Source organism: Peromyscus leucopus, chromosome 14 (assembly GCF_004664715.2).
Source record: "Peromyscus leucopus breed LL Stock chromosome 14, UCI_PerLeu_2.1, whole genome shotgun sequence".
NCBI classification, from domain to species: Eukaryota; Metazoa; Chordata; class Mammalia; order Rodentia; family Cricetidae; genus Peromyscus; species Peromyscus leucopus.
In genome coordinates, this window is record NC_051075.1 from 90,551,394 (window position 1) to 90,579,021 (window position 27,628).

General features: G+C 42.8%; 1 long non-coding RNA gene across 1 annotated transcript in view; it reads right to left on the reverse strand.

Moving 5' to 3' along the window:
• Positions 1-2,216: 2,216 nt before the first annotated feature.
• Positions 2,217-27,628, reverse strand: part of LOC119089043 — a 183,546-nt gene continuing 158,134 nt past the window's right edge. The window contains exons 3-4 of the long non-coding RNA XR_005092890.1: positions 2,915-3,315; positions 2,217-2,587 (exon numbers count right to left, since the gene is read on the reverse strand). This is a non-coding gene — a long non-coding RNA (uncharacterized LOC119089043). The remainder of the gene's footprint in view (positions 2,588-2,914; positions 3,316-27,628) is intronic.

Sequence of the window (27,628 nt, forward strand, 5' to 3'; positions counted from 1 at the left end):
AGATACACACTAATTATATGAATAAATGCCATGCCCTAAATTTAGACTTAATGAACTTTAGAATCTACAGCCTTTATGTCTGATAATATCATTTAGTTCAGTCACTCCAAGAAGCACACTCACTCTCAAGTCTAACACTGTCACACACATCCTTACCCTTGTGAAAGTTTGCAGATTTATGCAAAACATCTCCCATTTCCAAACTCCTTCTCCCAGGACCTTTAGAAACAAGCTATGCCTTGGCTTCAGCTACTTCCTCCTTGTCTGGGTTTAAAGAAGGTAATTTGCCATTCTGGGTTTTGATTTCATCATCAGTCAATGAGAAAAATAGTAATCAACAGCTTGGAAAGCTGTTAGAAATGTAATGACACAGGTCAAAAGGACAGTGTGTAGAAGGTAAACATTGGCCACCTTTACCAAAATAAGAGAGCCAGAACCAGGAGTGAGAACCAGGATCCAGAACCAAATTCTTTTTGATTCACATCAATGTCATCTGACAGGTTGTACCTGGTATTTAGTCTCTGGCTTTCTTAAATGCAAAATGTTCAAACCAGGTGATTTCCAAGGTTGCTAAATTCTTAAAATTCTATGATTCTGGCCAAAAAGAGCTTTTGAATTTCTATTGTGAATTGATATGTAATCTAATCAAAAGAGAGGCTAACATCTGACATCTGCCTGCAGAATGCAGGGGTAATCATCAAATCTCACACACACACACACAGACACACACACACACACACACACACACAGACACACACACCTCTGGAGTTCAGGACACTCATTCTATCTAGTAGCAAGAAATAACATTTGTTTTCTCTCTAACTCTTCTGCCCAGAGTCCTATTTTTGTTGTTTATTTGGGTTCTTTGGTGCCATTAATTTTCATTTGACTGTATCATGTAAAGAACTGTGATCATTAGCAAACCTTCACCCACTGAACACATGAATCTTCATTAAAGCTTCTCGTTCCTTTTTGCTTAAACTGTTTTCAATTTGTGTGGTAATTTAGCCAAAAATAATTCTGCAACATCTGGCTTTGGTTTAAAACCAAATGTGACAAGATTAATGACATCACAATAAGTTACCCGGTACAATAATATGAAACGTGGTGCTGCCATCAGCGCAACTTGCTGAGCTGGATATTGGTGTAAACAAAGTCTCCCAGAGAAAGCCAATGTGTCAGAACAGCTAGTCTCTCTATGCAGCCTTGACTGTTCAAAGTGCGCTTGGCTGGCCTTAAACTCACAGAGGTCTGCTTACCTCTGCTGGGGTTTAAAAGCATGCACCACCATTTGCCTGATGCTACAGTTTGATTTTTAAGTAAGATCTGATGGATCAAATTAAATTTGTGTGACTTCAGAAGACTCACGGAATACGCCAGGACGTGCTACTCACTGATAGAAATTAGAAACTTATCTCACACAAGCCCAGTTTCAGGGTAGAAAATCAGCACAAACCCTGAGTACACTGTATTTTTCCATCAAGTTAATGATGCCCTCAGCTCTCCCATACATCCTCATTTTGGCCACTCGTGTTTGTCACTGTGCTCACAAAGCACATTTGCTTCGCCCTTTCTTCTTATAAAACTGCTTCTATCTGCTCACAGCAATAAATGTAAAGATGCAAAGCATTACAAAAATGCATCCCTCTCCTCGTAATAATTTATGGAAAGTTTACATCTATGAGTCTCATACTTCCCAGCTCTAAAGGCTCACTCTGCAGGGAGTGCAGGGCTGTACACCTCATTTCTCCACTTGCCACAGTACAAAGTCAGTGGTCTCCTGACTTCCTTGTCTCCTTGGGAGTCAGGAGTCTGTACCTTTTAGAGTCCCCATGAATAGCCAGGCTTTGGGTGTGGTGTATTAGGGAAGAGAGTGAAATGTGCAGGACAGTACTCCAGGTATTTGTGTGCCTTAACATAAAACCTACCCTAAGCACAGAGAGCCGAGGCATCTGCATCCGATCGCACACAGTGGATCAGTGTAAGAAGAAAGGTGCTGACAGCCCCGGTCTATTAACCAAGGTCTTCTAAGAAAGCAACATAAAGGGGAGATTAAACATGTAAGGGTTGAGCTGCGGGTGGAGCTGAGTTGGTAGCATGCCTGCCTAGCACACAAAGCCCTGGGATTGATCCCCAGCACCACATAAAAGGGTGTCCATTCCCATAATCCCAACACTCAGGAATTAGAGGCAAGAGAATCAGAAGGTTCAAGGTCATTCTCAGCTCCATCATGGGTCCAGTCGTCTGGCCTGGGACACATGGTACCCATCTAAAAAGAAAACATGAGGACTTTATTAAGGCATCTGTGTCGGAAGATATAATAAGGTAGTGAGGGACGTGTGGGCTTTTCTTCAGGTCACTGTGACCCAGAGTAAAAAAAAGCTGAGTGAATGTGTTCTAGACAGACACACTCCCAGAAGCCTTTGCTGCATCCTTGGAACACTGCCAGCTAGGAGCCTTTCTCATCTTGGAAGCCAAACTGGCATCCATGCTGGTCATTTGTCTCAGTGGAAACAGCCAAGGAGCTTTGTCAATGACGCGGCCATGTTCAAGGTCTTTCCCACACATGTGCTCACAGCTGTCACACCTGTAAGAAATCAGCACAACAATCATTCCCATTCCCAGCTTCCCTTCACTCCCCTCTGAGGGTCTGCTCTACAACAGCAAGATAAAACTAAATATACAGAACAGCCCCATTACACCAGCCAGGGACGTTGGGAGTCAGGCACTGTGCCAGTCAGGTACCACTTGAGTCTCTAGACTGAAGAAGCTTCACTGGGGGTCGAAGGGGGGACTGTAAGAGATGCCGTGGCTGACATTAAGCAATTACTTCTAATCAAATTAATTGTAATTTTGACAAGTTATGCAAAAGAAGCAGCATGCTGGCCTTAAAACACATATCTCGGCCTCTTACCATAAGACTTCTTGATTCTTGCCTTAACCATTTTGTGAGCATCTGTTTGAGGTTGACACCACAGGGCTGTTTGGCCCTCAAACGCTGAAGTGCAAAGCTTAGACGTGGGACCACGACAGCCCCCACCTGCCTTAGTTTCTCCAGGATACAGTGTGGAAAAGCAGCGGTGGCTTTGATAGCAAGAATGGGCCGCCCCAGCTGGCAGGGAACGACACAACACTCCACACCGGGACAGCAGCTACCAGGAACAGTTTCGGTCACAGAGAGGCAGGCACCACCAAACCAAGAGGCCCTCAGTTCAGGAGGCGGCCTATCCTTTTTAGGTAGTCATGAGGCTCTGTGTTCCAGGAGCTACCAGAAGTTTTTGAGAGAATAATCCAACGCAAATTGAGTTGAGGAGCCTAAGTTAAAAAAAGAAAAAAAAGAGTGTTCATAGTAACTGCAAGTGATTTCATTTTTATCACCTCGCTACTCAGATGCATGAAGTATAGAGGTAAATAACTTTTCATGCATGAATATTGTAATAGAGTACAGTTAGGAAAACACTGTGCCTGTCATGAGGGAGGGGTATACATCTTCTAATCACCTGTGAAAGTAAAGCCACAGCAGCAATTAGGGTTTTCCTAAGCCACACATCCTCCTTTCAGATAATATTTATACTCTATAAGAAGGATCTATATTATTGAAGTAATATAGTTGCTTTACAAGACAAAAACTCCAGAATAGCAAAACTCATGTTGAGATCATTACATGTACCACACCAAATGGCCCGGACTGGGCATGCGCAAGCCCCAAGTAATGAGGACCATGAACATGTACAGTAACCTACCAAACATCAGACTTTATTTTGATATTTAAAGTTGCAGTTGTATTTTTTTAAAGGACACAGAACTGTGTTTTATTTAACGGATGAAGCCAGCCTGATCTCTGTGCAGAGAGCACATTGCCAGCATTCACCACCAAAAGGAGAGAGATGCTACCCCACGCCCACAGCAGAGGAAAGCAAATCCTTCAGTGCGTGCTTTCAATACCCGGCAATATACTTTATAACTATAAAACTGGCTAATTGAATCTTTGTGTTATGCTGCCATTTAGGTTAAAGTCAAGCTCACAAAAAGTTTTTATTTTAAAAATATCCCTGCCCTGCCTTATCACTGTGGATTTATATAATACTGATGTGAGCAGTGAACAGGGACAAAAATTTCCTTATTCTCAATGCATCTATCAGCTCTCAAGTTCAAAACCAGACTCTAATCACATCTCACAAGAATCAAGCCACAAAATCTTGAATTTATCGAGATGATTTGCCCTTTGGCATTCCAAGGCATCCACCATTGCTGGGGATAAGCCTTGCCCTAAGTACACAGGGTACACCTCCTTGTCCTGTGAGGTATTGAGTATGGATTATACAAAGCCATCCTGAGGCATAAACAACAGAGAAGGATGCGACCATGATGTGAACACCGAGAGCCACCACACTACAAGTCCTGTGACTGTTAGCCTGAGATATGATTTCATCAGACACCGTGGGGGATGAGCAGCTTCTTTTGGGGGTTCTCCACAGTCGAGCCCCAAGGGGACCCAGTTTGGGGGCATCACATGTAGCAGTAGATGCAGTAAGAGTGGCTGGAGTTCTGGACTAGCACAGTTACTAGAATGCGCTGCTTCGGCAGGTAGAATGCCTTCAGAGGACGCACAGAGACGTTGCTGGAATGTCAAAGGACTTCAGAATAAATTATTAAACATGAAGCATGTGATAAAATTGGATGGAAGAACAGGTATTTCTAACACCTGGACATGTGGTATGCATGCTATTTCTGTCACACAGTCACTAGTACATCAAGACTCATGTTCTGTGAACTACTAAAGGAAAGAGTGTATATATATTTTAAATTTAAACACTAGAAGGGGATTAAAAGCACTTGCTCTCACAGAGGACCTGGGTTCTATTCCAAGTACCCACACAATGGCTCATAACCATATACAATTCCAGTTCCAGGGCATTTGGCATCCTCTGCTGGCTTCCTCAGGCACCAGGCATGCACACAGTACACAGGCATACACTGGAGGCAAAGCACTCATAGACATAAAATAAAAATAAATGAATAAATATTGGAAGGATGCAGGAAAATGCAAGCATGACCATTTATTGAGATGGGTTTTAAACGCCTTAGAGAAACACATTCCCTTAGTATTGATCTATTCGTTTATTCCAAGATAGTATCTGAATTTTTCACTGCACAGTCAGGCAATTATAGCAATAAAAGGTTATTCTCCACTCCAAAAGCATCAAGCACTAAGGAGTATCACAACGTGACTAATTGTGTGAAATGTGCGATTTTAATTATAATAAAACCTTCGAAACTTGCAATGATGAGATGAGGAGAGAGCCTCAAAGTTTTGTACACAGCTCATGGCAAAGCACTTAAAAGAGGAGCGGGGTTTATAAATGAGTCTTTGGTGATTCTTATACAGTGATGGAGTGACGTTTCCCCACCGCGAGTAATGCGGTTCTCTATGGCGTGTGGCCTATCTGCCGTTACACTTTGTTCTCTGAGTCTCTCCTACTGCTCCTTCACTCCCTCTGGCTGGCCCCCGCCCCAGCCCCTAACAGCCCCCTCTTTAGCTTGCTTACCCTTGTATGACATCACCCTCTCTCCCTCAGACCCCCAACCACCACCACCATATGGTCACTGGTCACTGCCATAACTGCTCCCAAGGAATTTTTAAAATAGATGCACACTAACTTGGGCCTTTCATAATAAAGGGGAAATTTTAACAGCAAATGAAAAAGGGGTGTTTCATTTTCATTTTTTAAGCCCTCTGGCTGTTTTGATATAAGAAACATAGAGTATAAGAAATGTTTCCAGGAATGACTATTATAACAGAGTATAGTTAGAAAAATGAGGTTTATTTTTGTAGAATGATTGCTGTCACTGAGAGAGGGGCACCAGTGTGCCCCGTAAAGTTGACGCAGAGAGATCATCTTACAAATGTATTGTGGTGGTTTGATTGTAAATGTGAAATGTCCCACATAGGACCATGTGACACTTGGTCCCCAGCTTATGGTTGCTGTTGGAGAGGTCATGGAGCCTTTAGGAGGTGGAGCCTGGCTAGAGGAAGTAAAACACTGGGGGTGGACTTTGAGGTTTAGAATCTGCCTCCAGTTCCTGTTCTCTGTACCTCTGCCTCCAGTATACAGAAGAAATGTGATCAGCCAGCTTCCTGTTCATGCCACCGTGCCTGGCCCGACTACCACCATGTCTACCCTGACTATCACCATGTCTGTCCTGACTACCACCATGTCTGTCCTATCACCATGTCTACCCTGACTACCACCATGCCTGTCCTGACTACCACCATGTCTACCCTGACTACCACTATGCCTATCCTGACTACCACCACGCCTTCATGACTGTAAGCCAAAAATAAACCATTTCTTCCCTGAGTTGTATATATCAGGGTCACAGCCACAGAAAGGTAATTAATACACTGATATCTAAAAAATTTTTAGAATCAGTGTGTGTTCCCTATTTAAAATATCATCATATTTGTTTACTTTTAAAAACTGGCAAGGGTGCCGGGCGGTGGTGGCGCACGCCTTTAATCCCAGCACTCGGGAGGCAGAGCCAGGCAGATCTCTGTGAGTTCGAGGCCAGCCTGGGCTACCAAGTGAGTTCCAGGAAAGGCGCAAAGCTACACAGAGAAACCCTGTCTCGAAAAACAAAAAAAAAAAAAAAAAAAAAAAAAAAAAAAAAAAAACTGGCAAGGGTATGTTTGAACCTTATTTCAAAATCTTTCCATCTCAGTAGATCCTGGGATAGGAAGTGCTTTTTAATAACAATGCAAGAATAAATTATGAAGGAAGAAGAGGTGATCTACCTATGCAAAATGTGGCTTGTGTAAAATGGAGGTACAGGGCCCCACAGGCAGAAGGCTTCATTCATCAGAGTACACAATGGAAATCCCCAGGCTCTTAGAGAATCCAGTGCTGTGGACATTGCATTGCAGTGCTGATATGAGACACTAATAGACCATGCAGGACTGGCCTCCCCAGTGGGAACTGTTGCATCCTAATCTAAGCACAGTAGCAGCTATAACAACTCAACCCCAAGTGACTTTACACACGCTGTGTGCCCCCACTTCCACTAACTACAGATTCTATAGCCCGGGGGTCATGAACAAGGCCATTATCACTGGTGTAACGATGGAGAAACTGGTCCCCATGAGCTAGGAACACCAGGAAGTCAGTCCTCTGATTCTAGTACCATGAATGCCTCTCTACCAGGTAGACTCCCATGGCATTTTACAGCTAGTCATTTTCATATTCATAATGTCACCCATTAAGATACTTTGTAAGTGGATGTTATTTTAAAAATACATGTGTTTAATTCCTCTCTGTAATTACAATAGAGGAGCTAACTCCCCCTAACCTATTTAGCAATGATCCTTCAGGCTTGGTGTAGGCTGACCATCTCAGTAAAAAGGCTTTAAAACACATTACTGGCAACAAGCAATTCCTGTACTATCAAAGCCATGGGGAAATTCTGAGCAGGAAATTCTTTCTGTATATGTTATATAGTATAATACAGTGGATTCATGTATGTTTTACTCATTTTGAAATTAAAATATGTCCATTGTTTTTCTTATGTTTATGCTTTTTTGTATGTAGGTTGACTCTATTAAGTAAACTTATGTCTAATATCACTTCCTCCACTAAGCATCTATGAATAAATCATAGCTTACATGTAGTGAGAATAAATTTAAAAATGAGTATACTTATTTTCTCATACCTGGATTTTTATCAATAAATTCAGACATTTAACAGAGAGAAATAAATGCTGTCATCCTCTACCCTGTAGCCAGCATATACCCTCCCAGATTACCCTTTTGAAACGCCTTTACATGACTTTTATATTTTATTCTAAATGTAACTACTCATAGCAGAATTCTAAAAACTCTATTAATACAGCTTAGCACATTTCAAAAGAGCACAAATGCAAGCACAGAAGAAAGATTTCATGGCAGCTAAAAATAAAACCAGCTCAGATTTTTCTAAGGGAAGAAAGGATCTGAATGTATAGCGACAATACCTGTGTCTGTCACGGGTCAAGAAACCGGTAGGGTTTCCCAGCTCTTGGCTTTCAGAAGGACCTAATTACAGGAGCGTCTACAAAGGTGGGAGCCATGATGAGAAGAGCCGACAACAGAAATGGCAAGGCTGAGTGCTAGAGGCAGGAGGGTGGCCTCTATCACTCCTAGTCTGTGGGGAGCCTGGCAGGAGGGGCCTCCCTAATAAAGAGAGATAGTGTAAATCAGCATCAGCATTGTATGCACCAAAGTATGAGGCAGCAGGTGGGGGAAAAGAACCCCCAGATCTCCATCACCCATACTCTGAATCCACCTGGAATTCAGGGAGCACAATTCCTGGAGTGCGGTGCGGCGGGGGGGGGGGGGGGGGGGGGGGGGGGGGGGGGGGGGGGGGAGCACACTGGAGCAGTCGTGGGGGTAGGGAGGAGGGGCAGGGCAGGACGGAGGACATGATGGAGGAAAAGGAAACAGTATATCCTGTAGCCTGACTCTGCTTCCCCCATTCCACATTCAATCAATAATGTCTAAGGGCTTAGATCCTAAACTGACTCGGGGGCTTGTCAACAACATCTGGTGCTTTTTTTTAAAGCGATTATACTTAATCATGCCATTACTGGTTCACATACAGTAGTCACAGAGACTATTCTTGTCCATATGCTGCCTTCTGCATGGCTGCCCTGTGTGTATGATGGTTTGGTTTGAGGAATTATGCAACTGATACAGTTCTCTCATAATTCTCTTTGTGTCATTCATCGTTTTACTCACAGACCTTGATGACCTTTAGTGTGTTCAATTTCTAACCCTCTTCCTGCATGTGTTCTGGCATTGACAGTTGCAGCTGACAGATCTTCCTGAGCATCGGGTGGTTCAATTTCAGACTCATTTACTTCTGCTTTTGCAAGGTTTTGCAGCTTGAAGTTTTAAACATTCCTTTGCCACACTGTTGTTCTTCAGGGTAAACTATCTCTATACTGTTCCTGCTTTGTTTTCTAAATTCAGCTACTTCCACTCCGACACTCATTTTTTAAAGAAAAAAATTTTAATTCATTTTATATACCAACCACAGATCCCCCTCTCATCCCTCCTCCTGCTCCCCCCCCAACTCTTCCCTCCCCCCACTCCCTCTCCCCCTCCTTCAAAAGGGTAAAGCCTCCCATGGGGAGTCAGCAAAGCCTGGTACATTCAGCTGAGGCAGGACCAAGCCCCTCCCCACGGCATCAAGGCTGAGCAAGGCATCCCACCACAGGAAATGGGCTCCAAAAAAGCCAGCTCATGCACCAGGGTGTGGTTGGTATATTATGCACCCAATAAACTTATCTGGGGGTCAGAGAACAGAACAGTCACTATATTAAACATAAAGGTTAGGCAGTGGTAGCACATGCCTTTAATCCTAGCATTCCAGAATCCTAGCATTCCAGAGGCAGAGATCCACCTGGATCTCTGTGAGTTCAAGGCCATACTGGAAATAACCAGGCATGGTGACACACACCTTTAATCCCAGCACTTGAGATCTCATGTCTTGCTTGGGAAAGACACATGCCTTTAATCCCAGAAGTGATGGCAGGAAGCAGAAAGGTATATAAGGAGTGAGAACCAAGAACCAGAGGCATTTTAAGCTTTTAGGCTTTTAGCAGCAATTCAGCTGAGATCCATTTGGATGAGGACTCAGAGGCTTCCAGTTTGAGGAAATAGGACCAGCTGAGAAGTTGGCGAGGTGAGGTTAGCTATGGCTTGTTCTGCTTCTCTGACCTTTCAGAATTCACCCCAATACCTGACTCCCCTGAGTATTTTTATTTAATAAGACCGTTTAGAAATTCGTGTTACACCAGGGATAGATCCTGATCCCACTGCCAGGGACCCCTTAGAAAGATCAAGGTACACAACTGTCTCCCATATGCCTAGGCTGGTCCCATGCAGGCTCCACAGCTGTTGGTCTATAGTTCGCCGACACTCATTTTTATTCCCTTTAACCTTTTCTCTTTCCTTAGGTATTCAACAGACTTTTCATTTCTTGAACGATTCACTCTTGTTTTCTACTGCATTCTTGAGTTCAATCAACTACAAATGCATTTCTCCCAAACTTGGCTCAAGTTTGACTTTAATTCTAAGTGTTGTGAGAATATTTATTTCTGGTAGGTTTTTTTTTTGGGGGGGTGGATATTTTAATCAGCCATGAGGCTTTTATTTCCATTTTAATGGAATATGCAACAGGCTGAGTTGGAGAGATTCTACTCCTGTCTGTCCTGTGCAGCTTCTTCTTTAAAACATTTTCATTTGTTCCTAACCATGTCGAAACAAGGGCCAACGCATACATAGCGCATACATATAACAAACTTTGAAACACTTTTAGAGAAAAGGAGCAGGATGTTGTGAGGTAGATTAGCAGAGGGAGGGAAGAAAAGCCTGGTATAGGATTAAGAGGCTGTGAAGAAGAAAAGAAGGGATTGCACAGAATGAATGGCTGAAAGGAAATTCAATAAGTAAGCATGAGTGTAACATTTTAGGATCATAAAGAGTCAGGCACATTCGGGGACTAGAATACAATATCCTATGTCACATATGCGATATTGGCCTCATTGTCACTATGTAGCTGAGGATGTCCTTGAACTCCTGATCTACCTGTCTCTATCCCCTGAGAGCTGAAATTACAGGTGTGCACCACATCTGGTTTATGTGGTGCCTGAGATGGAACTTGGGGTTTCATGAATGATAGACAGGCACTCTACCAACTGAACTGCATCCCCAGCCCATAATTTCATATTTTACACACTCAGTATAAAGTCCTGGAAGGATTTCAAGTCCTGAAGTCATAGCATTCTCACTGAGTGGCAACGATGGTTAAAAAATAAATTGGAAAAACACAGGATAATGGTGTTAATCAACCGAAGTAGAATGAGTAGAATCAGGGAAACCAGGGGAAATCTTGCATTTTCAAAACTCCGTGAGGAAATTAATAAACTGGGGATGGAGAAAAGACACAAAAATACAGAAATTGTGATGTTTTGAGAAATCCAATAAGGTTAGTAGCAATGGTCACACTTGGAATTTGTCTACATGGACTGGAGTCTACTTGAGTTTGCACAGCTTAGCCACCAGCCTTAGCTACTCTCACAAAGGAGCCTTCAACCCATGCTTACAGGATGGTGGTGGTGGCGATGATGATGGAGACTGACGACGACGACGACTAACAGCAAGAATAAAATCATTAAGATAAAGAGAAACTGGAGGTGAAGAAAAGGGTCTAACAATGTACCTGCTAGAGAGTCGTTAGAGGAGAGAACCGAGTAGCAAATGATCTCCGGCAAGGAGCCTCACAGAGCGATGAACTCGTTATATTGGTACTCCGGGACCACGGCGATTTTAACTCTCACTGCTTGGCCTGTTCTCATTGCCCTACTTCCACCCAGGAACTCTAGACCATTTGGTCAGAAAGATGGGGGAACACAGAGAAAACAGTTGACACACACCTCTCTTAGCATATTTTAGTGGTATAGCCATTTGATTGGGGGGGGGGGCAGGGTTGGTTTGGTTTGGTTTTTGAGACAGGGTTTCTCTGTGTAGTTTTGGTGCCTGTCCTGGATCTCACTCTGTAGACCAGGCTGGCCTCAAACTCACGGAGATCCACCTAGCTCTGCCTCTCAAGTGCAGGGATTAAAGGCGTGTGCCACCACCGCCATCCGGCCACCGTTTGATAATTTAATGCATGAAGATAATAAAAATTTATGAACAGTTGCTCTTTCTTATGCCCCTCCTACTCCTGTCTTATTTTGCATCTCTGAAGTCCATTCCTCTAGCATCCACATGAGAGTTGTCTTTGTAGAACTGGCTTATTTCACTTAGCATGATGACCCCCAGTTCACTCATCTTCCTACAAACTACTTAATTTCTTTATGGCTGCATATAACTACATTGTGTACATACCACATTCTTCTCACCCATTCACCTGTTGCTAAGGACTAGTGCTTCGTACTTTTAAAAACTCACTTCAACTCCTGCTTGAAAACAAAGTAGGAAGAGCAAAGCTCAGAAGATGCCTGAGGAGAATACCACAGGTGTCAAAGGAAAGACCATAGGAACCTGAACAGAACAGCCATGTTGGAACTGAAAGGGCTGGGGAACTGTCAAACCAAGATCAGATATTTAAAATGGAGTTTCTGATTAAATCAGCTGTGAAGAGTGAAGGAGGCAGAAATAAAACATCACTTCTGAATTTCTTCCTTGCACAATTGAGATAAAGCTTCTGTTAATTGAGATAAGAAAAAAAAACTAAGAGAAAATATGCCAGGCAGGAGAGAGAGGTATTAAGTTTACCTTAACATCTCACAGGAAATGTTACAGAAGCATTGGCTTAACAGGTATGAAATACAGAGGAAAGAGTCAAGATTGAGATGAGTTTGGGTGCCTTAGGTGTGGGTTCTGTGGGTACTTGGATAGATGACAACTTAAAGTGTTGGGTGTGCACTGAAAGATGTCAATTTTTGCCAGGAAGTGGTGGTGCACACCTTTAATCCCAGCACTTGGGAGGCAAAGGCAGGCAGGTCTTTGTGAGTTCAAGGCCAGCCTGGTCTACAGAGCCAGATCCAGGAAAGGAGCAAAGCTACACGCTGTCTCAAAAAAAAATCAATTTTCAAGAGATTCCTTGATGTCTTTGAGCCTCACAAAGGCTGAGCACAAAGATATAACTAGAAGTTGCCCCAGTCTTTAGACTGCTTCATACCCACCAGGAGGTCCCCATATCCATGATGAAGGACCCCTTTGCTCTGCACCAGCTGTACCCACACTTGATCCTCAATCCAGAGGCATCACTTTCCTGTCAACCTGCATAATTATTCAAACAGGTCAGTCATCCTTCCCCAGAGTGAGGAGGCCCCTGCCCTCCTTACTATAGAGCCTGCTTCCCACAGCTTCTGTATGATAACCCTCTTCCCGAGGCTGACAGTACAAGCCTGCATGGTGAGCAGCTTCCGCTTTGCCAGCCATGAACATAAGTTAGCCAAGGTCAGGGTTTACAAGTTTGGTCATCTGATGCTGTTTAGACCCAAAGGTCCCTTCTTCATCATCTCCTATCAGACAGAAAATAAAGGGCAAAGAAATTTACCCGTATACTATCTCAGAGCATAAGGCTGCAGGACACTGTGACATAAGTCACATGCAAGTGAAGCCATGAGTAAACTGAGTGCCAGCTGAAGCTCCCACTGCAGTGGCCAGTCACATGGGGACATCTCAGAAGACAGGACAGAGCAGCAAAGCCCTAAATGTGGAAGAAAACCAAATAAAACCAATCATAGAGGAGTCCCACCTGGAATAAAGGCAATCACTAAAAAACATCTGAAGCTATGAAATTATGACCAGGGGGCGAAGTAAGACCTCTTCATAACTGACTAATGACAGAAACCATCCCTACAGAGCTACTTGACAAAATAGTGTTCATAACAGTTTAGCTATAACACAACATTCCCAACCTAAAACAAAATATTTAGACAAGAGTTTGAAGACATCTGAAGGGCTTTGATCAAATATTTAAATCTCAGAATATAAATAAACAGAAAGGAGAAGCTGTGAATGAGAGTCACTCAAGCTCAAAAGAAATTGAATAAAAACTAAAATCATCTCAGAAATGAAGGCCTAATTACAATGTATGCAAGAATGGGGACAATTTAAACTATATAAAGAAATGAGGAAAAGAAAAACCTCAAAGGAACTAGTGTAACATAAAGAATGACTTAATCCTTTACAAAGGAGGGTATACAGAGAAAATTAAGTGGACGAAAACCAAACAAAATATTGGATTCCCTCAAGAAAAATAGAGCAGGTCTGGAGAAATGGTTCCGTGATGAAGAGCTCTGGCTGTTCTTGCAGAGGACCTGGGTTTGATTCCCAGCACCCACACAGCAGTTCACAAGCATCTGTAACTGCAGATCCAGGGGATCCAATGCCCACCTTAGTCTGCACTCACATGGTACACATACATACATGCAGGCAAAAGAACCATACACATAAAATAATTTTAAGTGCAAAAAAGGGAAAAGAGCAGAATATTTAAAGCAGTAGTTCTCAACCTTCCTAATGCTGCAACGTTTTAATAGAGCTCCTCATGTTGTGGTGACCCTCAACCATTAAATTATTTTCGTTGCTACTTCATAACTGTAATTTTGTTACTCTTATGAATCGTAATGTAAATATATGATGTGCATGGTGGTCTTAGGTGACTCCTGTGAAAGGGTCATTCAGCCCACAGGTGGGTTGTAACCCATAGGTTGAGAACCACTGATTTAAAATGATCTAAGAAGGCTGTGGACAAATAGTACAAAATTCAAGAGCATAAGTTGAAAATGTTAAAAGTTAAGAAAAATAACACTTTGGCCTCCAGACCAAAAGATTAGATGGCTTTCTAAACAGGAAGAAAAGAGTGTCATTCAGTATCTCTATAGCAACAGAGAGGGGGACCATAAAGGAAAAATACATTGCAGAAACTAAAGAAGGAATATCATGAGCATTTTTCAGTCTAGATGAGCTGCCCATCAAGTATTAAGATAGTGGCATCTAAATGTAAAAAGCACCATGGACTGAGGGGGTGCAGGCAGAGACAGAAAGATCCCTGGGACTCATTGGCTGTCAGCCTAGTAGAAAAGTGATGGTGAGCCCCAGGGTCAGAAACCCTGTTTCGAAAAATTAAAGTATACATCCACTTCTAGCCTCTGCACAGGTGTACAAGTATACACACACTGCATGTACACATAGGCATATACAACACACATACACAAAAACATTAGAAGTTGGAAAATATTTAAAAGCATTTCTCCATTCCAGGGTCAAGACAATCTTGAAATTTCTATACTAAACTTGGTTTCCTTTGGTCTTCGGTGCTTTGGTGGTCCCTGACTGTCTTACAGGTAAAAATAATCCTATCTACAGAAGACAAAAAGCCACCAATGTAAAGATCAACATCCAAACGATTTTCTAATGAATAAGAAAAACCACCAGCAGCAAAGTCATCAGCCAGTGATACCTTTATAAATGGCTACTTTCCTAATTCAATAGAACCAATTATTGCCCATGTCAGAGTCTATAAACAGGGTGAGGCAACAGGCAGGATTTATGTGCAATTACCCAGTGTGGCAAATCCTTCATACTCAGAATAACATCATGTCAAACATTAATAGGAGGAAATACAGGAGTATTTTCTCACAATTTACAAGACAAGAAATCACATTATTCCCTTCTACTGCATGATTAAATAACTTGGGAAATATATGTTCGGGTTTAGCATTCTAATATGCACATATACAAGCTGTATGAGCAGCCTTGTAATTCATTGTTAGGATGATTGCAATGTGAGGTTTAAGAAATGGTCTGCGTGGGAAAGGACTCGTGTGTGAGTAGCAGAATGCCAGCATTGTGGTTTTCTCCCTGTTCCTGAGCACACATCTATTAATGACCTCCCTTTGTAAGTTTTAGCTCATCTACAAAGAGGAATACCTGGCATAGGTAAGATTATCGGACTTGTAGAATTATGGGCTATCTATTCTTCAAAAAAATTCAATTTGATATTAGATACCATTGATTAGAAGAAAGTGCCAAGCCAATTGGGGAAGAATAAAGATGACTGACTTGAGGTATCACTCCCTTGTAGAATAGGGGTCTGCTTATGAAGAGGAAGGGGTGCCTGTGGAAGCTTTGGAGGAAAGAAAACCCTTAGAACAAGGATGGAGTTTAGATGGGACCAGCAAGATCTCTACGGCTTATAACCTGATGGGTCTTCATCCATTGGCATAGAACCTTTCATTGTGGGTGTGATAATATTATATTGTATTTGGGGTACTGAGGGGGTGAATACATTTCTGAAAGGAGTGATTTTTGTCAACCAGGATGCAACAAAATCTAAATGACCACTACAGATAAGTGAAAAGCGAACTCTGAGGCGACCAGTTCAGAAATATCCCCAGCCCACTGTGAAATTGGGGCTTTAAGAGAAATCTGCCTCACCTTCTGAGAACACAGAAGTCGTAGAGGTAGTGTGGCGTCATTCAAAAATAGCAATGAGATACTTGGGAAATGGGTTAGTTGACTGACTTCCTCCTCATGTGGAAAATTTGTCTCTTGCTTTTGACCATTCAAATTATTTTTAACGCAATCATATGTTTTGTCTTCTGAACAGGAAGATAAAGATTGAAAATGAATAATCATTTTACTCCATGAAATGCGGGGACTGTAGACATGGGACTAAATCCACACAAGGATTCATCTCCCCTGGAAAAAGGTTTGTGGAGGGAGACGGATTTTCCACATGGTCTTTCTTTAACTCTTTCTCCATTCTTGTGAAATTAAAACAGCAAAACCAACAAAGTCTGGGCATCTCTGATGGTTTCTTAGCCTGTGTTCACAGACTCATTTTGTCAAGCACTTACTTCTATTTTTCTTCAAATCAAAATACACTGAATCAAGACCCACATTCCTTAGCCCAGTCCCCTTTAGTAATTCCTCCCTCTTTTGATGGAGCTGTTAGGGCACCATGTCTCTGCCCACGCCTGTGCAAGGAAGTTTTTAAGCTTGCAAATGGTCGTTTCTTTTTTTTAAGTGTCAGGAATTTATAATCAGGAATTCTACTCGCCATTGAATTTAGCTCAATCAGGGACACAGTTTTAGGTTCTAATCTTCTGCAGAATGAACCCAGACTAAAAATCTTACAACACACAATATGTTTTGTTTTGCACCTGGAAACTGTATCAACATTTTACAGTGATGCCTATTTCCCTGGGAGCTTCTCCTAGCATCCTTCATCAGAGTGTATATTTCCAGAGCCAGTGTTCACAAGTTCTGAATGACACCAAGACCAAACTCCAACAACACACAAAGAAAATCTACATAGAAAAGAGTCACCAGCTTTAGAGTTAATTTGTTCTGAATTAAATTGGAATTTTATATTTTTTTTGGTTAATAAGCCTTTAATGGCTGAGCTATCTCTCCAGCCCTAATATGAAATTTTGAACCTCTAAAATGCTTTCACATTTGAATCCTTTGTTTGAACAAGAGGAGATGACATATGGTCTGACAATTAGTAAGAGCAGTGTACTTCTCCCAGGGTAGTTCACAGGAGGTGGTACATGTCACCAGTGGAGATGTGGTGCACAAGTTCTTTGAGCAGCAGCGTGTTTGGAGAGTCTTAATGATTTGTGGCCTTGTTGGAGGAAATACATCACCAGGGCCAGGCTTTGAGTAGACCAGTAGCTCACTCTATGTCAGTTACCTCTTTCTTCTGCTGGTTGTTGAGGATGTGAGCTCTCAAGTTCCTGCCGCTGATGCTGCAATATCTACCACTATCTATCATGACTCTCCACCATGATGACCTGTTAGTCCCCGGGAACCATGAACCCAAATAAACACTTCTTTCCACGAGTCACCTTGGACATGGTGTTTTATCTGGGCAACGGAAAAGACACCAACACCATGTGTAAAAACTGAAGGTGCACTTACTTAGCAAGGCACTGGATCCATGAACAGCATGAAAGACTGAAGAGTCACCGGGGCAAAGACCATCCTCGCCACTAACAGGAACCATGGGTCAACGCACCACCATGATTTAACTGATGATTTCCCCTGACTTTTTTTTTTCTTTGTTGGTTCATTTGTATTGGTCACAATATATAATTTAATTCTTACCAATTAAATGTAGGCAGACAATTAGACTCCTTAGACATGGCCTAGGTAAGGATAATCATGAGATCAGTTAATCCCAACAGATGTCATGACCTGTGAAAATACATCATCTTGATGAACCCCTTACCCTGACCAAAGCTGCTTCATGAGACTGTTTCAATTTCGAGATTGTTTCTATTTACACATTTCCAATCACCTACAAATCTTGGTATCTGTCTAGTGTTCAGCTTTGCTATTCTGTGTGAGCATTGAGCCCTGCAAAGAGCCTGCACTTTATTTATCTACTGTATTATAATATTGAAGAGAGAAACGTACCTAGTGCTAAAGCCACCTGAGTCTGTTAGCTTTGCACAGGTCAAAGCAGCCCAGGCAGTGAAATCTCACCATCCTCTTGGTTCACTGACATTATAAGAAAATCTATCCCTATGGGCAAACTATCAACATAAGAGAAATTGATACTAGGACAATCACCAAGTCAATAATTTATAACATGAAGAAATGTATTAGTGAGCCACATTTTAATTATACAGGTTCACCATAACACATTAGTTATGTGACATTTTAAAATTCCTTCCTCTAGTAATTAATCTGGGTAAAATGGCTTAAATAAGTTATAAGCAAATACATTCGACTAGCATCATTTCCCTTCATTCTGCTGGATATTTGTGAAAATATCCCTGGGTCAGACATATTCATGCCCTCAAATTTACCAAGCTGTGCAAATGTTTTTAAATATATTGGCTCAATATGTTACCATCTAGAGAGCAAGCTATTCATAAGAAAATGGGAAAAAGAAAGTGTTACTGCATTTTCATGAATACCATTTTTGCCTCACAGACACAGTAAGTGGAGAGATAGAAAGGCTCTTATGAAATCTAAGCACGCTGGGTGGTTTTATGAGTCATATACAGTAGTAAAGATTCAAAAACAGGTTCTCTCTGTGGAAAATGAAAAGAACTCAGACTTCTTAATAATGATGTAGGATATCTAGACAGATGTTTCTCTCCATCAACCTGCTTTCTCATGGGTCTAAATTCAGCCATGTCCTTGTGTTTGTATTTCTAACAGTTCCGGCGAGGAGCCTAGTTCTGGAAGATGGACCTCTGACACTCTGGGTTTATAACAGGCAGAGCACTTGCGGAGAAATAGTTGTAAACCATACAGGCTATCAGGCTTCTGCATTGTTTTTTTTTTATTATTATTATAAAACTTACACCAATATTATCTATATTCTCCATTACAAAGTGCTGCTATATGCATTGTCCTATCCAGTCACCCCCAAAAAAATTAACCAGAGCAGTTGTCATTCTCCATAATAGAGTTGGGGGTCATTCACGCCCAAGAGGCTTGGACTCACATACGAGCACGTTCTTTTGATGCTGGAAAGCCCAGCCTCATTTTCTGCTTTTCTATCCTTACCATGGCTGCAGGTGGCAGGAAGGGAGTCTGCTGCTTTTACAGTGTGGCACTAGGATGCGGCCGTGTCTGGTTCCTGGTAGTTCAATGCATGTCCAGTGAATGAGTGACGGAGAAGTGACTGAATGACTGTCACTTTCTATCACATAAGTGAGAGATGTCATGGCCACCCTATAGCAGGGAATGGAATCTTCCGGTCCATGACACTGTCACCCAGACCTCTCATTTCTTGGATGCAAGCTTCTAATGTGTTTTGGGGGACATGGCTCAGTTGGTAAAGAGCTCACCCAGCATGTACAGAAGCTGAAGTGGTGTGCACCCCCATAATCTCAGCACTGAAGAGGAAGAAGCAGGAATATCAAAAGTTCAAGATCATCTTTGGACAGTCTGAGCTACATGAGACATTGTCTTGAAAAACTCAAAACATACAAGAAACACCTCCAAACAACCAGATGGCATCACAGCTGAATTCTACCAGACATTCCAAGAATAATTCAGAAATTTGCAAACTTCCCAAAAATAAAATTAAACTAAAGGGAAAATTTCCAAACTCCTTAGATGTCTAAAAGCTAGCATCATCTGATAGCCAAGTTAGACAAAGAGACCACCAGAAAAGCAAGCTTCTGATGGACTTAGCTACAAAATTCCTCAAGAAAGTAATTCTAACAGATGAAGTCCAGGAGCACATTAAAAGGAGCATACATCATGATGAAGTGATATTGATTTCTGAGATGCAAGGCTGCTTTAAAATAGACCACTCAATTAGTGTAAGACATGCCAATAAAATAAGCCAGGAAAAGTGTTATCTCAATAGATTTGTAAAAGTCATGTGACAAAGTTCAACATTCTTTGCTGAAAAAAAAATCCTCAACAAATTAGGTGCCAAAGGAAATTTCCTCAGCATAATAAATCCACTTTTAAGAAGCCCATGGCAAGCATCATAATCAATGTGATGGCTGATCGAGGTTGTCAACTTGACATGACAGCAAAAAGCAAACCTCAGTTAAAGGATCATCTCCCTCCATGGGGCATCTACTTGATTTCTAATTGATGTAACAGAGCACAGGCCACTGTGTAAAGTGTCATCGCTAAGGATCCTGTGCTACGGGAGTAGGAAGTAGCTGATCGATCCAGAAGAAGCAAGCCAGTAAGCAGTGTTCCTCCCTTGGCTCTGCCTCAGTTTCTACACTGGGTTCCTGCTTTCACTTCCCTTGATGGTGGACTGACTGCCACCGGGAAGCTGAAATCAACCCTTTCCTCCCACAAGTCACTTTTGTTCAGTGTTTTATTACAGCCACTGAAACCCAACTAGAGCAAGGGGAGAGATTGTAGCCTTTCCTCAATGATTAGACTCAAAGCCAAGATGCCCACTCTCTTTTCCTACTAAACTACGCACTGAAGGTAACAACAACAAATCAAAAAAAAACAAAAAAGCACCCAGAACATAAAGGAAGATATAAAACCCTCCCTGCTTTCATTTATATGATCCCATACAAAGAAAACCCCAAGCATATAAAAAAAAAAAAAGCCTGAAAAAGTAAATGAATTTGATAAAGTTGCAGATAGGTAATGAATACATAATATCACTTATATTCCTTCATCCTAATATGAAATATCTTAAAGGAAATCAAGAAAATTTCATTTAAAACAGCATCAAAAAGTAAATAAATGAACTTCCTGGAAAAGTTTAGCTAAAGAAGGAAACAATATGTACACTTGTAATTCCAAAATATCTAAGAAAGAAACAAAAGATAACACAAGTAAAAAGCTATCCTCTGCTTGGGGATTGATAGAAATAACACTGTTTAACTCTTCCCACTATGAAAGTGTGCTGGTTTAGATGAGAAATGTCCCCCAAGGCTCAGACATGTGAACATTTGGCCCCCAGTTAGTGGGCCTGTTTGGGGAGGTTCAGAGGGTGTGGCCTTGCTGTAGGAGCCTCTCCCCTGTTTGGGGAGGTTTAGGGGGTGTGGCCTTGCTGTAGGAGCATCTCCCCTGTTTGGGGAGGTTTAGGGGGTGTGACCTTGCTATAGGACTATGTCCCTGGGGGTGGCTTTGACAGGTCACAGACTGGTCCACTTCCAGTTGGTTCTCTGCCTGGTATTTGCAGTTGAAGATGTGATCTCTCAGCTTCCTGCTCCAGCGCCCGCTGCCATGCCTCCCACTGTGACAGACTCTTATCCCTCTGGGACCACAGAAAAAAAAGTAAACTCTTCCTTCTATAAGTTGATTTAATTGTGGTGTTTTATTAGAGCAGCAGAGACGTAAATAACATGCAGGGTAATATACAGATTCCTCACAATCCCTACCCACCTTCTAATTGTTTTCACAGAAACAAGACTTCTAAAATTTACATAGAACCACAAATGATTCCAAATACCTAAGGCAAGTAGGGATCATCACACACATCTTTATGCAATGACCACAGTTAATATGAATAATAACAAATACAGAAAAAAAATGTAACATTTTAATAAAAATAAGATTTTTTAAAAAACTGTCCCAGTCTACTGGGAAATCTGCAGGGAATATATCTTAAGGATCCAGAAAAAAATCAGAGGGGGAAAAAAGCCTATAATTTTAGTAGTCATAATTACCAAAAATTATCTGCCTGCGAACCATTAACCATTTCAGTGTCCTTGGCATTTCTAAAAATAAGCCACTCAGCCCCCAGCCACTCCAGCCAGAAAATATTCTAATTTTGCCACATTCAAATGTACTGTTTTTGTTCACTGGTGATTGTAGGAAATCTTAGAAGCCACAGTGAGTTCTGTGTGCTGATAAAGTAATCTCAAGAGCACAGATTCCATTAAAATGTTCCCACATTTATCTACGTATTTTATCATTACATTGTGGTCTGGAGAAGACACTAAGTGGCCAGAAGAGCACTGTTGCCCCTGTGAAGTGCGTGTATGCCACCTAAAGGGACCAAGTGGGCTCTCTACAGATGGCTGGCCCATCTAAGAGCACCCCCACCCACGCAAATTCATCAGCTGATCAGGGTGACAGAATTAGTCCCTCTCACTTCAATTAAAAGGAAATAAGTTTTCTACAGTGAGCTATGGAGGAGTGTGGAGAAAGCAGAGCAGGCTAAAGTCGGTCAGAAAAATAAGACACAGAAAATGCAGAGGAGCTGCAGCTGAGAAGCTACCTGGGCACTAAGACCCAGGAGCCTGTTCTGTAGAGACCAGCCTCCTCAGGTAGAAGATGGTATCTTCACAGAAGTAAGTTCCAGCTGTCAGGATGTGATGTGAGAATCCAGCTGTTGCTCAGACCATAGCACCCACAGCCCTTCCCTCCTCACAGGAGACACTGTGAGTCTCCAGTTAACAGACCTACACAGGCCAGGAGCTCTCACCTGGGGAGGCGAGTTTTCATCAATCTGGGTGTTGGTGGCCGCGCATCCTGCTCACCTCCCACTTCTGAGTCCCTCTTGAGCGCCCACACCCCATCTGAACCCTTTCACTAAGTACAGAGGAACTTTCAAGCCGACACTAAATAAAACCTAAGACAGCTGGACCACAACAGTCATAATCATTACTCCTTAGCCTCCTCCTCGATGCCATCATTGAAAATGTCACTACAAGCCAGTGACAGGGCAAGCCTTTCCAAGGTAACGCTATCAAACCCTTTCTGAGCCAGGTACTCTTAGGAGTTATGTGTTTTTAAAAGCTCACAAAATGTTTAAGTGAGTGAGCTAAGGTCACTATGCTGATGAAGTCAGAGCTTCCTGTCACCGCAAAGCTGCCGTCTTTCTGAGGAGCAGAGACTAGGGTGCGGCAGCCTTGGCCTGAGAACGTGGTTCAGAGTTAGGCTTGGGCTAAGGGCTACTCAGCCCATGCTCACTGGCAGCAGCCTCTGTCTCAGTCTACACCCTTACACTGCTCTTAAACAGCAGACACCCCCACCAGAGTCTGGTGGGATTTAGCGATTCTCGCTTCCCCAAAGGAAGTTTACCCCAAGCCTCCAGGGGGACAGATGGCACATCTCTAGGACGGACACACGTTAACTAAAGGACCGAAACCTTGCCCACTCCCCACTGCCCCAGCGTCAGAGACAACCGGACTGCAAGCTTGCTCTATGTCCTACTCACCACGCACAAGGCATCTACCCTCCCCATTCTCTCTGAAACCTGTAAGAGGGGGGCCCCCATATTGCCCCATGGGCCTGAGCCCTCCTCAAAGCCCTCACCACACAGCTCTCTATCTACTGCATTAATAGCTCTCCTAACAAATTTCAAAAGGACACTGCCTCAGTGTCCTTTTTGAGTCCCAATCCTGAGACCCTTTTAGGAGGCAATTAACACTAACTACATCAGGGAAAGAAACCAAGAGCAGAGGATGAAAGAGAAAGAAAATGACAAGTCACATGATGTTCAGGCCGGTCAGGGACCCCTTGCTCAAGCATACCAGAAAGCAAGCCAACAGTAGAACCAATGTGGCACACTCAAAGCCCAATATAAAGACTGGGACAATCAAAGTCACCGGGCATTGTGGCTGGGGAGTCCAACACTTAATTTGACAATCCTGTTTGTTATGTAAAAATAAACTACTCAGGCCATCTAGAGCTGAGATGAATCATATCCTTGAAGTGCTCAGATACCTCCTCTGCTGTGGTGATACACTGTGTATCAAATAAAGCTTGCCTGAGGATCAGAGGACAGAGCCAGCCACTAGATTAAACATAGAGACCAGGCAGTGGTGGCACACACCTTTAATCCTAGGACTCGGGAGGCAGAGATCTGTCTGGATCTTGTGAGTTCAAAGCCACTCTGGACTACCTACATGAGATTGACTCAGTCTAGGAAAAGAAACAGAACCAGGCAATGGTGGCACACATCTTCAATCTTAGTACTTGGGAGTCATAGGCCTTTAATCCCAGCACTTAAGGTCTCATACCTTTGCTACCAGTATTTGGGAAGCACACACACCATTAATCCCAGCACTAGGAAGGAAGTGAAATGGCTGGGTGGAGAAAGGCTATAAGGCATGAGAAGACAGGAACTAGACGCTCTTTCTGCTGAGGACTCAGAGGCTTTCAGTCAGAGGATTCATGGACACAGGATCTCACCTTCCATTCGGCCTGAGGATTTGGTAGTGGTGGGAAGTTTCTCTAGTGGCTTGTTCCTTTGTCTCTCTGATCTTTCAGCATTTATCCCAATATCTGGCTCTGGGTTCTTTAATAGAAGACCATTTAAGATTCGTGCAACACTCTGCTAGGATGTGACACCAAGCTGTGAGCTAAGGATCCTGCGTTTCTTTCCTCATTGCTGTGACCAAGAACCTGACAAGCTGTGACTTCAGGGAGGAAGGCTTCCTCTGAGAGGGAAGGCATAGCAATGAAGCAGGGGTGCCGGGGCCACATTGCTTCCACAAAAGCAAGCAAAGGGAACAGGAAGTGGGACCAGACTCCAAAACATTCCAGGCTTAAGCTCAGTGACCCACTTCCTCCGGTGAGGCTCTATGGTGATATTTTATTTGTACTAAAATGTGATTTGTATGTTAATAAATGAAGTTGCCTGGGGGTCAGAGCTAATAGCAAGCCTTAGCAGAAGCTGGGCGGTGGTGGTGCACGCCTTTAATCCCAGCACTTGGGAGGCAGAGCTAAGTGGATCTCTGTGAGTTCAAGGATACAGCCAGCATGGAGACACACACCTTTAATCTCAATACCAACCATAGAAGACCCGGAGGTCTGTACAGACAGGCAGTGACTAGGAGGTCATGTGGTTGGGTTTACAACCAATGAGAAGGCAGAACAGAAACACTATAAAAAGACAGACACACAAGAAGTAGGTCTCTTTTGGAGAGGTAGAACCACAGCGACAGTGAAGGGTAAGGTTTTTAGCTCTTAGCTATTGCTCTAACCTCTTGGCTCTCATCTCTGTATTGGCTCTGTGTTTCTTATTTAATAAGACAGTTACATCTACAAGGCTCCTCCTCCTGAAGTTCCCACCACCTTCCTAAACAGCACCTCCAGCAAGGACCAAGTCTTCACATTTCCAACCACAACAGATAGCCAGTCTGCTTCTAGGAACCATTTTGAAAATTAAGCCAGGTGAGCACTTTACATTTAGCTATCAAAATAACCAGTGTCTTTTATATCATTTTAACCAGCTAAATGTTGTTCCCAAGAACCAGAGGTAAAAATAAAAACACATTTCTAAGTTGTTGATGGGATCTTGTCAAATCTGTGCTCTGAGAAACCAATGTAAGTCACGTGGCCAGGAAAAGTAGTAGCTCTGAGTGTTACACAACCCTGCTGCAGCTTGTGACACAGGCCCCCAGGAGGCTTTCATTCCTAGCTGCTTGCTGACGTGTGGTGGCTTTGCTAGGTAATGCCGTGAAACTTCCTGCAAGGAACAAAGAACATAAACCAGATCACTCTGGGGTCACGTCGCTCTGGGGGTCACGTCACTCTGGTGTCACGCCACTCTGGGGTCACGTCGCTCTGGGGTCACGTCGCTCTGGGGGTCACGTCACTCTGGGGGTCACGCCACTCTGGGGTCACGCCACTCTGGGGTCACGCCACTCTGGGGTCACGCCGCTCTGGGGTCACGTTCTACATTGCAACACATCTTTTCTTCATGCCCATCTTTCATCTCTGCTCTGCGCTTTCTCAGCTACCCACCACATCCCAAGGCCTTTCCCCTTCTAGAACGTCTCCAAATATAACACTGCAATATGCACTTATTTTATTCTCATAGAAGTAGCCACTCAAAGGTCCCAGAAGAGCCGTGTTCCAAATCTGAGAAGCGATTTCGGCTTTGCTTCAAGCCTTGCTTGGTTTTCGGGCCAGTCCTGAGAAAGCCCCCTCAAGACCCACTGAATCCTCCAGTCTCCCGGCTGCAGCTGCTTTTAAACACAGAGATCAGAATTCCTTTAACGGATTAAAGATGAGAAAGTCACAGCTGACACATTGAAATTCAAACCATAATGGTGGAGGGGTGGAGAGGGGGATCACAAAGACAGCTAGAGAAAAAAAAAACACATGGCTTTAAATATAAATCTAGGCGAGATAGACAGGTACAGATACGCAAATAATCACTATGAAGTGGGCATCCACCTCCCAGGCAGAGCAAACTGACTGCTTTGAATTACCCTCCCGACCACGGTCTTCATCTTCAATCAGCATCCCCTGACCTTTAGGAAGCCTTCAACAGTGTCAGGATCCTATCTGCCTCCATAAATCTCCTCTTGTTTCTCTCAAAAACACTTGAGCCATCCTCCTCGGGTTTTTTTTGTTTTTGTTTTTGTTTTTGTTTTTTTTTGTTTTTTTTTTGTTTTTTTTTTGTTTTGTTTTTTTGCTTAATGGCTTTTGCATGAGCATTTTCTCTGTTTTTGCAGCAAAGGAGAGGAGCTGTATTGTCTGGCCTCCTAGCCAATCAGATTGGTGCCTAAGGGCAGGTGTTTACCATCGTTATTACATGCTGAAAGGACAGACAGATCTCTGGACAACAGCAGAGCCACCACCACCACACACTAAAGAATGATCAGTACCTGTGTGTTCAGTGGTTTGTGTTTATGTAGACCAGGCTGACATCAAATTCATGACATAGCCAAGATTTTTGATATTGATCTTCCTGTCTCCTCCGACCACAGGAGTCCTGCACCATACTTGCTTTATGAAGTGCTGGGGACCAGAACACTGGGGCTTCATGCATGCTAAGTGAGCCATCTAGCAACTGAGCCAAGTCCCCAACCCTCTCATATGTTTTTAAACTCACACACATCCAATTAAGCAAAGCCTCTCTGAGATGAGCACAGATGTTTCCTTATTACAAAACCAAGATCAGAAACACATTAGTACAGCGAGCTCCCCACTCCCCTCTGTCATTTGCTCCCTGCTGTCCCCAGAAGCCAGGTCTGTCAATCCTGAGCATCTGCTTGGCTCCTGCTGTTTACCAAGGCTGGCCAGTACTTCACACAGATTATTTGAAAAGAAAAGGAAAAGAAAAGAAAAGAAAAGAAAAGAAGACTGTCAGAGTACCACCTTCTCCACAAATTAACTTCCCACCGCATTAAATGAGGACTATCCTGATAGTGATTGTTCATATTTCTTACATCAAAACTACTCTTTTAAGACCTTCTCTGGGGGGGGGGGGCTGGAGAGATGGCTCAGCGGTTAAGAGCACTGACTGCTCTTCCAGAGGTCCTGAGTTCAATTCCCAGCAACCACATGGTGGCTCACAACCATCTGTAATGAGATCTGGTGCCCTCTTCTGGCCTGCTGTCATACATGCAGGCAGAATGCTGTATACATAATAAATAAATAAATAAATAAATAAATAAATAAATAAATAAATAAATAAATCTTTAAAAAAAAAAAAAAAGACCTTCTCTGTAGACATGGCTCAGTGAGTTGAGTGTGTGTCTAGCATATTCACAGCCCTGGGTTCAGTCTCAGCACTGCACAAAAGGTGCATGGTAATACATATCCATACTTCTAACACTCCAGAGGAGAAGGCAGGAGAGTCAGGAGTTCAAGATCATCCTTGAGTACATAGCAAGTTTAAGGCTAGCCTGGGCTACATGAGACCTTTTTCCAATCCAT